We start from the raw sequence: 14,055 nt of genomic DNA, 5'->3' as shown, positions 1-14,055 counted from the left end.
ACAGTATCATATCTTTTGTATCTGGAGCTGTGTGGAGAGTCAGTAGAGTCAGTATAAACAACTAATGGCTCCTTTTTGGAGTAAGTAGTGAGGTGAAACTTAAACTAAACCTATGGTTCTCTCAAAGTCATTCTAGCTCAGCCAGGGAACAAAGGGGGGCTACCAGTAAGCTACCAGTTACATGAAAATACCAGCTGATACTTTCTTCAGCTGACTTGACCTATGCGCCAGTTGTCCCATCAACTTAGAAACAAGCAGTGTAGTCAATTGCAACATGCTAAATAGTTGGGTTTTTTTCCCAAGCTGAGCCTGGCTTGCAAGCTCAGGCTGTTGTCTGGGTGTGAGCTTATGGTGGTGTATCAGATAGGTCTGTTTTCCATGTGACTGTAATCAGTGTATGTGTGTTTGTTGTATGAAAGCATCATGTTATTAATGTCTGAGAACAGTATTTTTCAGAGATACAGATAACTGGAAGCACCAGACCCTTAGTAAGAGCAGCTTTTGCAGCTCCTGCAACCTGGGAAGTAGCACCTGCTCAACAGCTCTACCCACTGCTAAAACCTGGCTTTTGTGGCAGGAATGTGATGAAAGGTTGACGCATAACTTTACAGTGTGCAGCTTTATGTAGGCTTGCTTTTGTAGAGGCTGTGATATTTCTAAGGCTGTGATTGCAGACTGTCACTTAGCTGAAGTGATGACTTCAGTTGGGGCAAGCTAATTAAATTTTGATGAGGCAAAGGCTGAGTGAACATCTTAGATTTTTTATTTATTTGAATATATATTGTTCCATCTGATTCAAGTTGAATTGGGTGGGGGAGATCACATATAAGGGTTTTGTTCTGTGCTGGGTGGTGTTCCTGTGTTCCTGTATTTGAGTTAATCAGCACAGGGATTTTTTTTCTGCTTGTGAGGGCAGGGAAGGGAAAATGGTGCAAGACAACTGCTTGGTTCTCTGTATCCTTTAGATTTTCCTTGCTGTGCTTTGTGTCACTTTCAGAGACACTTGGCAAATAGCAGGTGCTGCATCTTGTAATCAGAGTGTTCATTTAGTGGTGCCTTTCCTCAACATAGCATCTTTACTGCAATCACAGCAATTATCAAACGCAAGATGGAACATGAAATTTGTTTTTTTTTTTTTTTTTTATTTTATTTAAAGCTGTACCAGCTGGGCTAATAAAGACATCTCTTTCCATATGCACCTTGTTTCTCCTATGTCCTTTGCCCATCAGGGCTGCTACATCTCTGCCTCTTTTTAGCCTCTGGGTTCCCACAGTCTTGAGGCAGGACCTGTAGCTGGCCCCAAAATTACGGTCAAAGGAGCAAGACAGTCTTTAATGCTTGCATTCAACTAGAAAATATTCCTGTTTAATTGGTTTTCTTTCCCACCCACCACCTTTGCTGTGTTCCCTCCTGTTGCTGCCACAAGAAATAACACGACTGTGCTTTTGTTCCAGCTTGTACAAAGCAATCACAAATATTCCAGAGAGTGAATGTGTCACAGCAAATGGCTGGACACAGCAACTGACACCAGCTGGAACTTGCTAAAAAACCTGTGATCAACAGAGAAATTACACCTCCCACCCCCTCTTACTTAAAAGCTTTGGTTTGAATCTCAGCATTACTCACCGTGGTGCCCTGGGTGCTGCTGTGGGTCACTCAGGTGCTGTGGCCATGCAAAGCAGCTCATGTGGAGTGGCCACCTGGTCGTGCCATGGGCACCTGGAGTTGTGCTGGGCAATGGTAAGTGGCAGTGGTCCAGGGGAACCATGGCCTTAAACCAGGGGGGAGGAGAGGGAGGGAGGTCACCAGTCACTGCTGGGCTTTATACAGGGGAAGTGCAATCACCTTTGCTGGTGGAGCCACCCATGTCACACAGGTTTTGGGAAGGACATGGGAACTGGTGCAGCAGGCATAGCCATCTGGGCAGGTGAGTCTGCATCACACCCACTGGTGGTGACATCATTCCTCACCAAGCCTGGAGCTGTGCCCTGGCTCCTTTGTTGGCCAAAAAAGTGCTGACAGTGTGTTGGTGCAGGCTTGGGGAGGAAAGGGGTTGGGAAGCCCTGTGGGCACTGCAGCCATGTGTTGCACCTCTGGCCTTTCCTGTGAAGTTTCAGCTGAGTTTTCTCTCTTACAGCTCAAGGAACAGCAATTGTCACTTCTGTCCTGCTGCCAGGAAGAGCAGCTGTAACACCATCCTTGTGTTGTCCTTTTGCTGCCTTCACACACCTTGCTCCCCCAGCGTGGCATGTTGTCCCTTGGTTGCTGGCTTGCCACTCAATAAATGTACCATTTTTATATTGTTTTCAAGGGGAATTTCTTCTTGTCAGTGTTGTTTGTTTTGTTTTGTTTTGTTTTTTTGTCCTGAACATTTCTCTCCTCTGGGGTGCAGCTGCCAATCCCTGGCCTGGTGTGATGCTGCAGTCAGTCAGCACAGTCCCATTTCCCATTGCCCCTGGGCATGTGTGGCACAGGCAGTGTGGTGCCTGCTGGCACCCCAGGGTCCTTATTCAATAAATTAAGCTGCCTGAGAAACCATTTACCTCTCACATTACACTTACTGGCAGCAGGCTGCCCGTAAATGCTCCTTATTCCATTTTCATGCTATCTACTTGAAAAATTATTCGTGGTCTTTCACCCGCTTGTGGACTAAGCCACAGGGAGGATGGTAGAAAGCTCAGCATTACAGCATCCACCCTGGCACTCTGCCAGGCTGTGGGAAGCTCCCAGGCCTGAGTGGAAGTGTCCATGCTCCTCACACTCCCTGGTGCCCAAAGCCGTGCGAGGAGATGGAATGGCTGCTCCACAAGGAGTGCTCCAAGGAGACTCCTGCTTCTTGGGATGAGATGGCCAAACCCAGTGGTTTTATCTGCTGACTGTCCACCCAGTGCCCTGTGTGGGGTGGGGGAGGCTGCTGCTCAAGTCCTGTCCTGTCCTGATCCCAGGGATCCCCATTCAGCTCCACACAGCTCAGCTCAGCTCAGAGGGGCTGAGCTTGGCTTCAGCTGCAGCTGGGGACAGGGCAATGCTTCTCAATTTCCTCAGCATAATTAATCTGTCACTAGGCTGAGAAGAAAATGAGGGTGATATTGTGTAATGTCTTGAGCACCCATCTGGGATGCAGGAGGTTTAGGCTCCAGCCTGTCCTCAGATGAGTGTTACCACGTTTTTACGCAACATGGAGTAGCTTGAGCAGGAGAGTTTGAGTGATATACATTTTTTAAAAAATTTTATTTTCTCCACCCACCCACCCACATACACAAAATGTGGTAGCGTGATGGGCAGCGCAGTCTTCTGGGAAGTGAGGCAGCATCACAGCCTTTTCATCTCCTGTTTGCTTTTCTTTTTTCCCTGGGGAAGCAGCAGTCCAGCAGGCTCCTTGGGCTGCTCTGTGTTCCTGTGGCTTGTCTGCCTTCACATCTCCCCTGAAAATCACAGTCATAATGCTGGAAATAGCATGTGTTGATCATTTGCTTCAGCAGTGGGATGGGGCTCTTCACCATCCTGTGTCTTCAATGCATTTTATTTGTCCCCAGTGAATGGGGAGCCAAGCCCAGTGCTGGAGAAGGACACCTCATAGCCTAGGATGTTCAGATGAGGTGCTAATGAGAACCAGGTATCTTGCATCAAGACTCTGACATGTTGGGATTTATTTTCTTACACAGAAATCACAGAAAGTCCTGGCCAGCTCCATTTCAAGGCCCCACAGCACCTCTGTCCCTCTGTCTGTGAGCTGCCAGCTGCTGCATGGGAAAACCCTGGGACTGCAGAGATGTTTGTACATGGAGATACTGACTTCCCCCTGTGTTTTTGAAAGATCATCTTTGTTTTGTCCAAATGCTACACAGAGCCAGGTTGAGCATTCCAGGTGAGAAGCCAGAGCTGCTACACCCACACCATGGGTCCAATAATTAAATTGGCTGTGTGGGCACAGAATGGGATTGAACTAATGGGGAAAATCTGCAGTACTAGACAGGGTAAAAATAAACAGAGGTGCATCCAAACCTACCAAAGATTTTTGTTTTGCTCCTCCAGCCAGTGAGTAAGACTGGGAGAAACCATATATATTTATGTATAATTTAATATGTATATGCATATTTTCATATAAGTGTGTGTTTGTATGTGTATGAATATAAACTTTCAAAGGGCAAAATGTCTCAGGCTTAACACCTGGAAAATGGATAGAAAGGGTAACACTCAGAGGGATGTGATTGTTGAGGTTTTAATTTGAATGTCAAAAGCTTTGGGTAAAAATATAGAATGGGTAACCCCAAGCTTTCTATGATACAATTTCAGAATAAAACCATAACTGAGGATCAGTTTGATGTGCAACCCTCAGGTCTTTGTAAAAACTTGAGCTTCTTGCTGTGTTTAGTGCAGCTGGGTGTGAGGTCCAGCTGATGGCTGCAGCCTGATTGATCTTTCCACATTGATGACCAGAGAGTAAAACTGAGAATGACCTGTGCTGAGGAGACTTTGTGTCAGCTGATATTTTTGCATTGACTTACTGTGATGGTGTTTTATCGTACTACTGGAGCACAGCAAAGCTTTCTTGGATTACTTTGGAATGATAAGACTGGAAGATGCGTGAATAAACTCAACAGAAATCCCATCTTCTTTAGCCTGGTCCAGCAGAGCAGTTAGCACATACACTGAGGATGGCTTTGTTGGGGGTGGAAATAGCAGCTGTTAGCCATTTAAATGCTGCTGCATGTTCAAAGTTCAGTGAAACTGGAGGTAAAACTGATGGCAGGCTCAGTGCTGGTGCCAGCTCTGCCCACAGCAGCTGATGGAGGTTGTGCACTGGCTGGAGCACAGAGGGGATTTCTGCTCTGCTGACCCAGCTGGCTAGGGACAAGCTGGAGGTGACCACAGCAGTGAGATGCAGACAAGATGGTTTCAGGGCACTGACTGGGCGGGGATATTGGTGTTTCAGTAAGCGTGGGACAGGATGAATCCTTGTGGTCTGCCCACAGAAACTGGCCAGTCTTCCTCCATGGCTGTGGTGAAATCCCCTGAATCAGCATTAGTCACCACTGGGGCTGGAGATGTTCCTGGGCTGCTGGGCAGAGCACACCTAGCTGTGACTGCTGGGAAACCATGGTGTGCTGGCAGTGCTGAGCTGCAGAGCTGTGCTGGGGCTGTGTCTGAAGACATCCAGATGAGTACAGAAACAGAGGTCAACAGTGGGAATGGACACCAGGAGGGCTGTGGGACCACGCTGCTGTCTTCAGCAAAGGGCATCGGGATAGCATCTTATCAAATCACTGCTCTAACAATATCCTAGCTGGGACTTGTCTAGAGAGAGATGAGTCCAGAGACACTTGTGGGAGTGTGTATGAGAAGAGGATTGTGATGGACAAGAGCACTGATGGCCCTAGAGCATTAGCTCCTCACTGTGAGAGAGTGATGGCTGGTTTTTTTGTGGTTTTTGTTTTGTTTTTTTAATAAGCCATCATGTTAAGGCAAAACCTCGCTGAGCATATTGTGGCTTCTGTTTCTCCCAGAGCTGGAATAAATGACTTACTTTCTTCCCTCTGCTTCTGGTATGTCCCCACTGCCCTCATGGTGGGCCAAGGGCACAATCTGCTGCCACCACTGCTTCCTATCCTCTGCCTGGTGGATGGCATGGGGAGCTTTCTGCTCCCACAGAGGGGTGGCTGCTGGCCCGAGCAGTAGCCCAAACCTTGCACCTACCTGGAGGGTGGAAAGCATCATGAGGAATCAACCACTCAGCTATTTCTCACTGCTGAAAGCCTTGGGAAAGGTCTGAGGTCTTCTTACAGCTGTCCTGAGGGCTGGAGGAGGGTAGAGGTGGGAACACAAGGCCAGGCATGCGTGGACAAATGTGTAGCCAGTGTGGTTCTCCCAGTCACCCCTGGTGATTGGTGTCAGTGCCCCCAGATGCTCTGAGAACATCCCCATTCTGCTCATGGCTCTTCAGAGGCTGATCCCTGGCCCACACCACCCCAGAAAGCCCATCTTTCCCCTCCGTAAAACTCAGCAACAGGGGGTAAGGCTGCACCTCCCCACCAGAGGATGTCCTAAAGGGCTGTGTCCCGGTCAGTGTCACTGTGCCACCAGTGACCATACAGACTGTTTCTCACGACACCTCCTGATGGTATTAACATGGAAGAGCATCGTGTTGAGAGGCAGCAGGGGTTGCAGCAGCCAGGTCCTTGCAGGGCTGTGTGAGATTCACACTAATGCACAGCTGCATTATCACCTCACTGCTGTATCTCCCCTCACTCCTGAGCCTCAGCCAGCCCTGGTGCATCAGGGATGCCCCGTGGTCACCACACCAAAGCTCTTGCTTGGCCTTACTCATCCTGTGGGCAGCTGTGAAGTGGGGCAGGGCTGAAGGCTCATCCAGGCAAAAGGCTGAGCTAAACCCACAGCCAGCAAGCAGGGGGCATGATCAACCTAGAGCCCTAAGCTATGTGTTTTCTGTTACTTGGTGGCTTGGCCTTTTGGGGGGGTATTTTAAAAATTTATTCTGTTTTAATTTTATTTGCAATGAACCCTGTGGTTTGCGAAGAGACTTGTCAGCAGGGTGGAGACTTTGCAGCTTAGCATGGGGGGAGCTTCAGACCTTGGATTGCAGGCACTGGGTCACCACCGAGCTCCGCCTAGGTTCATATGCCTCACTTCCTAGCAGTAACTTAAATTTTGGACAAAACCAGGCACTAGCCCTGATGGAAAATTATTAGTTTGGCACCAGCTACCTCCCCTAGAGCATCTGGCCTCATCTTCCACCAGTGGCCACAGGACCCTGGCAGTGCTCTGTGCTGGTAGTCACACAGGTTTTGGGGTCACTGCCTGTTTTGGGGTGCAGCCCTTGGCATCTCTGCCTGATACCATGGCCCCTTGTCAGTCAGGTGCTACATCCCCCTCCTCTCTTGAGGGGACCAGGATGTCTCCAGTGGCTCAGAACTCCTCCACACATTACCCTCCTACTCCCTTCTAAATGTCTTCTAATTGATTTGGGTGGTGCTTGGACATGACACCCCTGAATGCCTGGCTGGGAAGATCCTTGTGTATATCACAGAACACAGGTTAAAAGCAGAAAAAAGCTCTATTTTGTTTTTTTCTCACAAGGAATGAGGGGTCATCCCTCAAGCAGTATTTATGGGAAATGATACCAAGTGGTGGGTCAGCTGGAAGCTATGAAGAGACATAAGACAGCAGATGGCCAGTGTAGCTTTTCCAAGCACTTTATATAATCAGTGTCAAAGCCAGCAGTGGTTTTGTACTTAGCCTATGTGCCCCTTCAGCCATTACTTTTCTGGGGTTCCTGTACACCATCCTCTCTTGTGACCATTTCCATTTTGCTTGTCACAGCTGTGGCCATGTTGAGATTTTTCACACAACTTAGTTCTAGAGTGAAGATTCCACCAAGAATTTTGGTGAGCCACCATCTTGTATAGGGTTTGTTTAAATACCCAGCTCAGATGCCTTTCAGTTCAGCTTATTCACTTTGAATTAAAGCCAGTCCTGGGCAGGGACCACCAGAACCACTTATTAGATTACCTAAAAGGTACTTGAAATAAACACAAGAAGAAGATTCAGAGAAATATTGAAACATATTTATAGCCCAAGAGCTATTTGAGGCTGAATGGGCATGGGAAAAGTGGTTTAAAAGACTCATAAAACTTGGAAGTAAGATAAAATATTTTTAAGATATTAAGAAATGTCTTCCAATGGGTACAAGTGAGGGGGGAAACGCTTTCTTGTTTGCCAGCATGCTTAGTCCCATGACACTCTTAAACACAAACATCCACCATTAAGCCTTTATTAATCCTCCCTTCTGATTTTTGTGTGGTTCATTTAGCATTACTTAATACTGAGCTTGGGGGGAAACCTAGTAAGCCAACCACTAATCTTTGAACTTGGCACATAATTCTCTGTTTGCTGTTTCTCAACATGTTCTTTCTTGTCCTTCCACCCCACTGAGAAAACCCCTGGAGTTCTGGCAGAGGTAGATGTGGAGGGCAGCAGCAATCCAGCCCTGAGCTGCGGCTGTGCTGACACCAGCACCTGGGACATGGGGGCCATGGCAGGGTGGCTGCAGTTTCCAGATGAGCTGTTGTGGGAGATATTTTGGGACCTGGAAAGGAGGCTCTCAGAAAAGGGTAACCTGTGCTGAAGGACTGTTATCAAGCCTCGCTGAAATGGTGGGATCTTTGGAAAATAAGAAAATTAAGTACATATATGTTTATTTTAAGTGTTTACACTCTGCAGGAAGCATGCAGCTAAAACATATTTTATAAGGACCTGAAAGCTTGGCAGTATTTTCTTTCCTTTCCAAGGCAGAAAAAACCACTGCCACCCCTCCCAAAGGAGTGATGTGATGTTAACCAGGGAAGGAACCCTCCAGGGCTGGGCTTTTGGGACATCAACAGGGAAACTCCGAACTCTGTCTTGGAAAAGAAAACAAGATCATCCCTTCAGCTTATACAAGGCTTAGTGTTAACAGTACTTTGTGTATGTATGATGTTGCATTTAGCAAAACATCACACAGGCTTTTAGCAGCCCTGAAGAGCATCTTACCCCCGTTTCACAGCGGGGAGGAGGCAGATTTGCTGAGGCTGGGGTCTGGGTGGTTGAGGTGGCTCTTGGACACAGTCCTCTACCTTCCCACTCACCCTCTTCAGAGGCAAGGGTTAACTTAGTCACTCTTCTTCTTCTCCAGATGGAATATAGAAAAAAAATCCTGGTTTTAGATGTAGAATCCTCCTGTAACTGAGCGTCTGTCTCCCACACAAACTCATTCACAGCCTCGGGCGAGGATTTTGACTGAGTATTTTTGTCTCAACTATCTGGATTTTATCTATGCCCATTTTAGTCTGTTCCTTCCTCAAGATTAAAAAAAACCCCAAACCAACAAACAATAACCAAAGTAAAAATAAAGTGCAAAGGTCCCAAGAGAATTCAACCTTTCCTCTCCTCAGTCTCTCTCCTGCAGAAATAGAAAATTCCTGCAGAATTTCTCTTGGGAATGGAAAATACTGTAAAAAGCACATTACTGGAAGTGAAGAAACTCGTGGTCCATTGGCAGCTGGAGAACCTGGTCACCTCCCACCAGGTTGGGGAGGGCACCAAGGGGACATCACCCTCCAGTTCAGCTCAAGAGGGACCCTTGCTCCAACCCAGCAATAAAACCCTGCAATAGATGTGGCTAACTCCTGGTTTGCAGCCACCATCTCTTTCTTTCAGGTGGTAGGTATCATCCTCCAAGTTTTGGCCATTTTGGGGTGTGGGACTCCTTATGCTCTACACTCTGGGGTGCTGATGGTGGCAAGATGGGGCTTTGCTGCACCAGAAAGGCTTGGGGAATGTCAGGGGTAGCTGATCTGCAGGGGCAGAGCAGGTATCACAGCATGGATCGACCTGCAGGAGTCCCAGCAAGGAAAGGGGCACAAAGCATGGAAGAGATGGATAGAAATCTCCTTGAAGGGTGAAAGTACGGTCAGAAAGCAGGGCTGGAGATGCACTGCCCTGGCAGGCTGTATTTCCCCCGTTCTCATGGAAACAGGAGTGATGCCCTCCAGCTTGGCTGTTTTCTCAGCTTATTTTTAAATGTGGCTCCTGTTTATGCTGGCAAGCATTTCAGCAGCCCCCTTCCCAGGGGCTCTCTCTGGAAGAACCCTGGAGTGGCCTTTAGGGAGCAGGGCAATGCCATGAAGCACAGGAGAGAGAGGTGCCCCCAGCCTGGGGCTGCCCTATCTAATCAGGGCCAGGGCTGGAGCCCCATAAATGGCAGCACCACAGAGCCCCGGCCCCGTGCCCAGGAGGCTCTGACACACCAGTAGTAGCTCCCATATCTGCTGTAGGTCAAAGTCACACTCGGTGAAGGCCAGGGGCATGGGCTGGTGCCTTTCAGCTTCCCCTTTATGCTGAGCAGGGGAGGGACTCTCTAAATAAAAAATCTCCCTTGGCCCAAGCGCAGGAAACAGCCGCCTCTGGAGTGGCTGTGCTGAGCCAGAGACTTCCAAATCGGGGCATCCCGCTCCTCATGCTGCCCGGGTCTGAGTGCTGAATGGGGAATGCTCCCTTCTCCCCACCCTGGGAACGGGTGTCTGTCTGTTCCTATTAAAGGAGATTGTTTAATCTCTGGCTGGGCTGATGTCTGTGCAGGCTGTAAGCTGCAGCCCAGCAGGGATCCTTGGAAGGCTCGGACCCTGTGTCTGTTTGGGGATGCTTGTGTTTTTGGGAAGGGTGCAGCTCTGACCCACGACAGGGTTTTGCCATTACAGCCAGGGGTGCCTGCAGCAGAGCTCCAACCCCACTGCCCAGGTGGTGTCTGCATGGAGCAGGGTGCCCTGCAAGACCTGTGGGTCAGTGTGATGCTTTCTGAGCCTGAGCATCACACCACAGGTGATAAGAAGGCAGCCCAGGGGAGGGGGACATGGCAATGGCCCCGTGAGGTCCTGCAGGACAACGTCCACCTCAGAGGGTGGATAGGGCAGGTCAGCACCCACAGAGCTGGCAGCAGGGGACTGTGCTGCTAGCTGTGAGCTGGGTGATGGCACACCACCCCTGGGAGCCCAGGTACCTGGCTGGATGTGGGCTGGGCTCAGGGACATGTGTCTTGGCAGCCTGTGATGGCTGCCACCATCACCAGCTGTGACCAAACAGGGCTACAACTCCAGGGTGTGGTTACCTCTAAACCTGTATCACTGCAAATGCAGGGTGACGACATCAGCAGGCTGAGGACAGATCTCCACTCACTTTTAGATCTGTATTTCCAGGCCATCGATCTGCAGGCCACAAACCCAGGGCCACCATGAGCTGCTGCAGTTAGGGGCTGACCTGGTTTAAGCCACAGACGATTGCTTCTGTCACCTCAGAGACCATTAAGATGAACAGGGTCAAACCTGATAAGATGGTTCCTCCAAAGCATTAAGGTTTCTGCTGACATGTTTGCTCCACTGAGGCAGAGCTTGGCCCTGAGGTTCACAAAAGCCATAGCTGCCATTGCCTCCAGAGCAGTGAACAGGAAAAAGAGCTCCCTTGCTTTTTTCTGTGCACACACCAAGACACTGAGCTTTGCCAGCTCTGGCTGCCAGCATGCTGAACCACCTCCTCCTGTCTTCTCCTTACAGCTCTCTGAAGGCAAGAAGAGGTTTGGGCTCATCACAGCAGGAGATGACTTTTTCCACGGAAACAGATGCCTGCGTTGGCCAACAAATTGTCTTTGTGTTGAGCTCAGTCCCACCTATTCTGATTGTCACTGTTGTTATTATTTCCATAACCATTTTTCCTTCAGGCTTCCGGTGTGTCCCTGCTCTGGGAACACATTTATTTCAGCCCTGCCCACTTCTGGGGCACAAAAGCCATCTGAGAGACCTGTCCTTCCTGGTAACAAGTGCTCCTTCCTTAGAGCCTTTGGCAACATCTTCTGTAGAGTGTCACATGTGGGGAGGAGCTGCTGAAGGGGGCAGGACTGTGGCCATGGCAGGAGGCACATCCCACCAGCAGCCAGCACAGGGATAACCTGGGCTGGGGCAGGAGGAAAAGTGGTGATGCTCACACCAAACCAGAGGGCGGATCCATTCCTCTGCCAAAGGAGAAAAATTTAATTAAATCCAGGCATATGACAGTCTAAGCAAGGAGGTTTTTCTGGGTTGCTGCTGGCTAAGGCATTCGGAAGGGATTCAAACAAGAGCTTGCTGCTTCCTTCAGCACTGGTAATGAGATGGTTGCAGTTATCCAGCCAGGAATATTTCAGCACACATCCCCCAGCTCCCTCCCCGGGACATTCACAGGGCACCTCCAGTCCAGGTGGCCACACCAACCCAATGAACAGCCCTTTTGAGTGCCAGATACCAGCTCCTCATAGTGGGGATTAAAGGGATTTTCTGGCTCCCCAGAGACACGACTGACTGATCACCTGCCTGAGCTGACTGTAAATATTTACGACCTCCAAAAAGGATGGCAGCAGCTTATGTACAGGATAAATAACCATGGGGTTGATGAATTATGCCTCCTCCTAGATTTTTGCTGAGCTGTGTGACTAATACAACCTTGAAGATTCTTCTGATAGTGACCTTAGATGCTGTGAACCCTCTTCCCTTCTCTTCCCAAGAGAGAAAGCTGAAACAAAGTTCTCACAGCACTGTGAAAAATTCTCACTTTACATTGCTGGGAAGAAAATCTGGGACCTTCTCAAACTACTCTGCTTACATCTACCAACAGAGAGCTTTTGTTGTCCTACACATCAGCCTACCCACACTCATTGCAGTGGCCAGAAAGAGATCTAACTTGAGACTTGGGAAAGTCTGACTCCTACTCTTCCTGCCATGTGACAGACACTTGCACAAGCAGCACCACTCCCCGTGTGTGAGGACAGGACCTTCCCTTCCTCTTTTGCACAGGGGTTAGAGCCTGGCCCATGTGGAAGCTCCTTCTGAGGAGCAGCCAGCAGAAGGGCATCCAGGCATCTAAAGGAGAAGTTGGTCTGGTAAACAGACAGGAAACCAGGGCTAGGAAGTGTCCTGCCCCCAGCCCAGCTTGGATTCAGGCCAGAAAAGAGAAATGAAACCAGCTGAGTTAGGAAGAGGCTTTATGCTCCTATGAGGGAGCAGTTTGTCCTTCATCCTCCCTCCAGCACCCACCCCTGCCAGCCACAGCTGCTGCAATATTGGATAAGATGGCTGCAAACAAGGGTGCTCTTTTATGGAAAACCATAATTAGAGAGGGTTGTGCCAGTGGGTGGTCTGATTTCCTGTGGGCACTGCTCCACACCTCCCAGGCCAGACCCTCACTGCTAGAGGGGGGCTATGGAGGTGACCAAGATTTGGTTGTTTCTGGATTGCCCCAATGGGGTGCAGCATGAGGGAATCCCTACTATAAGCACTAGACAAGGAGGGGAAACAAGAAGAGACTGTCCTAAAAATTGACCAAATCCTCCAGGCATGCCTGGGGGGAGGAAGGGAACTGCTGCTACTTCATTTTCAACTCCATTTCTTCTATTTACAAGTAGGTAGAACAGATCAGAGATCAGGTCACTCCAGCCTTTCCTCTTCTGGAATCAGCTTCACTTCTGCTCAGTCTCCTGCTTCAGGAGATGGCCTAGTTAGGGGCCCTGTCACCTGCAAAGACAGATTTTTGTACCTTCCCCTGAATCTCAGCCCACTCCAGGATTTTCCACACGGCAGCTGGTGAGTGGGATTGCTGGCAGGCCTCTATGTCTCCAATGGCATCAAGGCTGAGCAGGGTTGTGTTCTAGCTCCTACTGGGTTTAACACCTCATTTCCTTTGCAGTCTGCCCCAGAAACAGAGGGAAAGGAGGCTACACACCCTTTAGGCTCTGCACCACTTGAGTGCAGGCAGATCACTGCACTGGCTTCTGAAGAACCAGCCTGGAAGCTGAGATTTGCTGGTGACCACATCCTCTTTGTACATACACTTTATCCATACATTTCCAGATGGATACAAGCCCTTCATAACAGTGCCGAGAGCTGGTGGAGGTTGTCCTAAGCTGCACAAAGAAGGTCTTTGCTGCAGAAGCTGCCTGTGGTTCTCCCTGGCACCAGAGGCCAGGCTGGAGGGTGCCCTGCAGCCAGGTGGGTGTCAGGCTCAGAGCAGTGACTGAGATTCTCCCTTCAGATTCTCCACATGGGCACAAATATTGGGTATTCCAGCTAAATAGTCATCATCAGGAACAGGGGTGCCTCCTCTTCTGTGCTGCACTCATACACACCTATAGAGCCTGGCTCCTTCATGGGGTACTGCAGCAGCCCGTGAGGCATCCAGAAAATCCTTCTCTAGCACATCCAGTTCAATAGGACCAGTATTGCACAAGAAGTGGCCACCAGCATGACACACGTGTTGGAGAGATGTTCCCTGTCCCCAGCCAGAATACTTGTCCATAATTTAAGAATTTAAGAACAAACCATAGCAGTGAGCATTGATGCTGCACGCTCAGTTTGCTGTAATCTGCAAAGCTGCTTCCTGCACTAATTTCATGTGGAAAGACTGAGAATACAATTTCCAAGATATTGGTGTGGACACAGAGAAGTGGAAGCTCCTGGATTTGCCCTCCTAGCAGCC

Source organism: Calypte anna, chromosome 5A, assembly GCF_003957555.1.
Source record: "Calypte anna isolate BGI_N300 chromosome 5A, bCalAnn1_v1.p, whole genome shotgun sequence".
Lineage (NCBI taxonomy): Eukaryota > Metazoa > Chordata > Aves > Apodiformes > Trochilidae > Calypte > Calypte anna.
The sequence above is the reverse complement of the archived record's forward strand: the minus strand, read 5'-3'. Positions refer to the sequence as shown.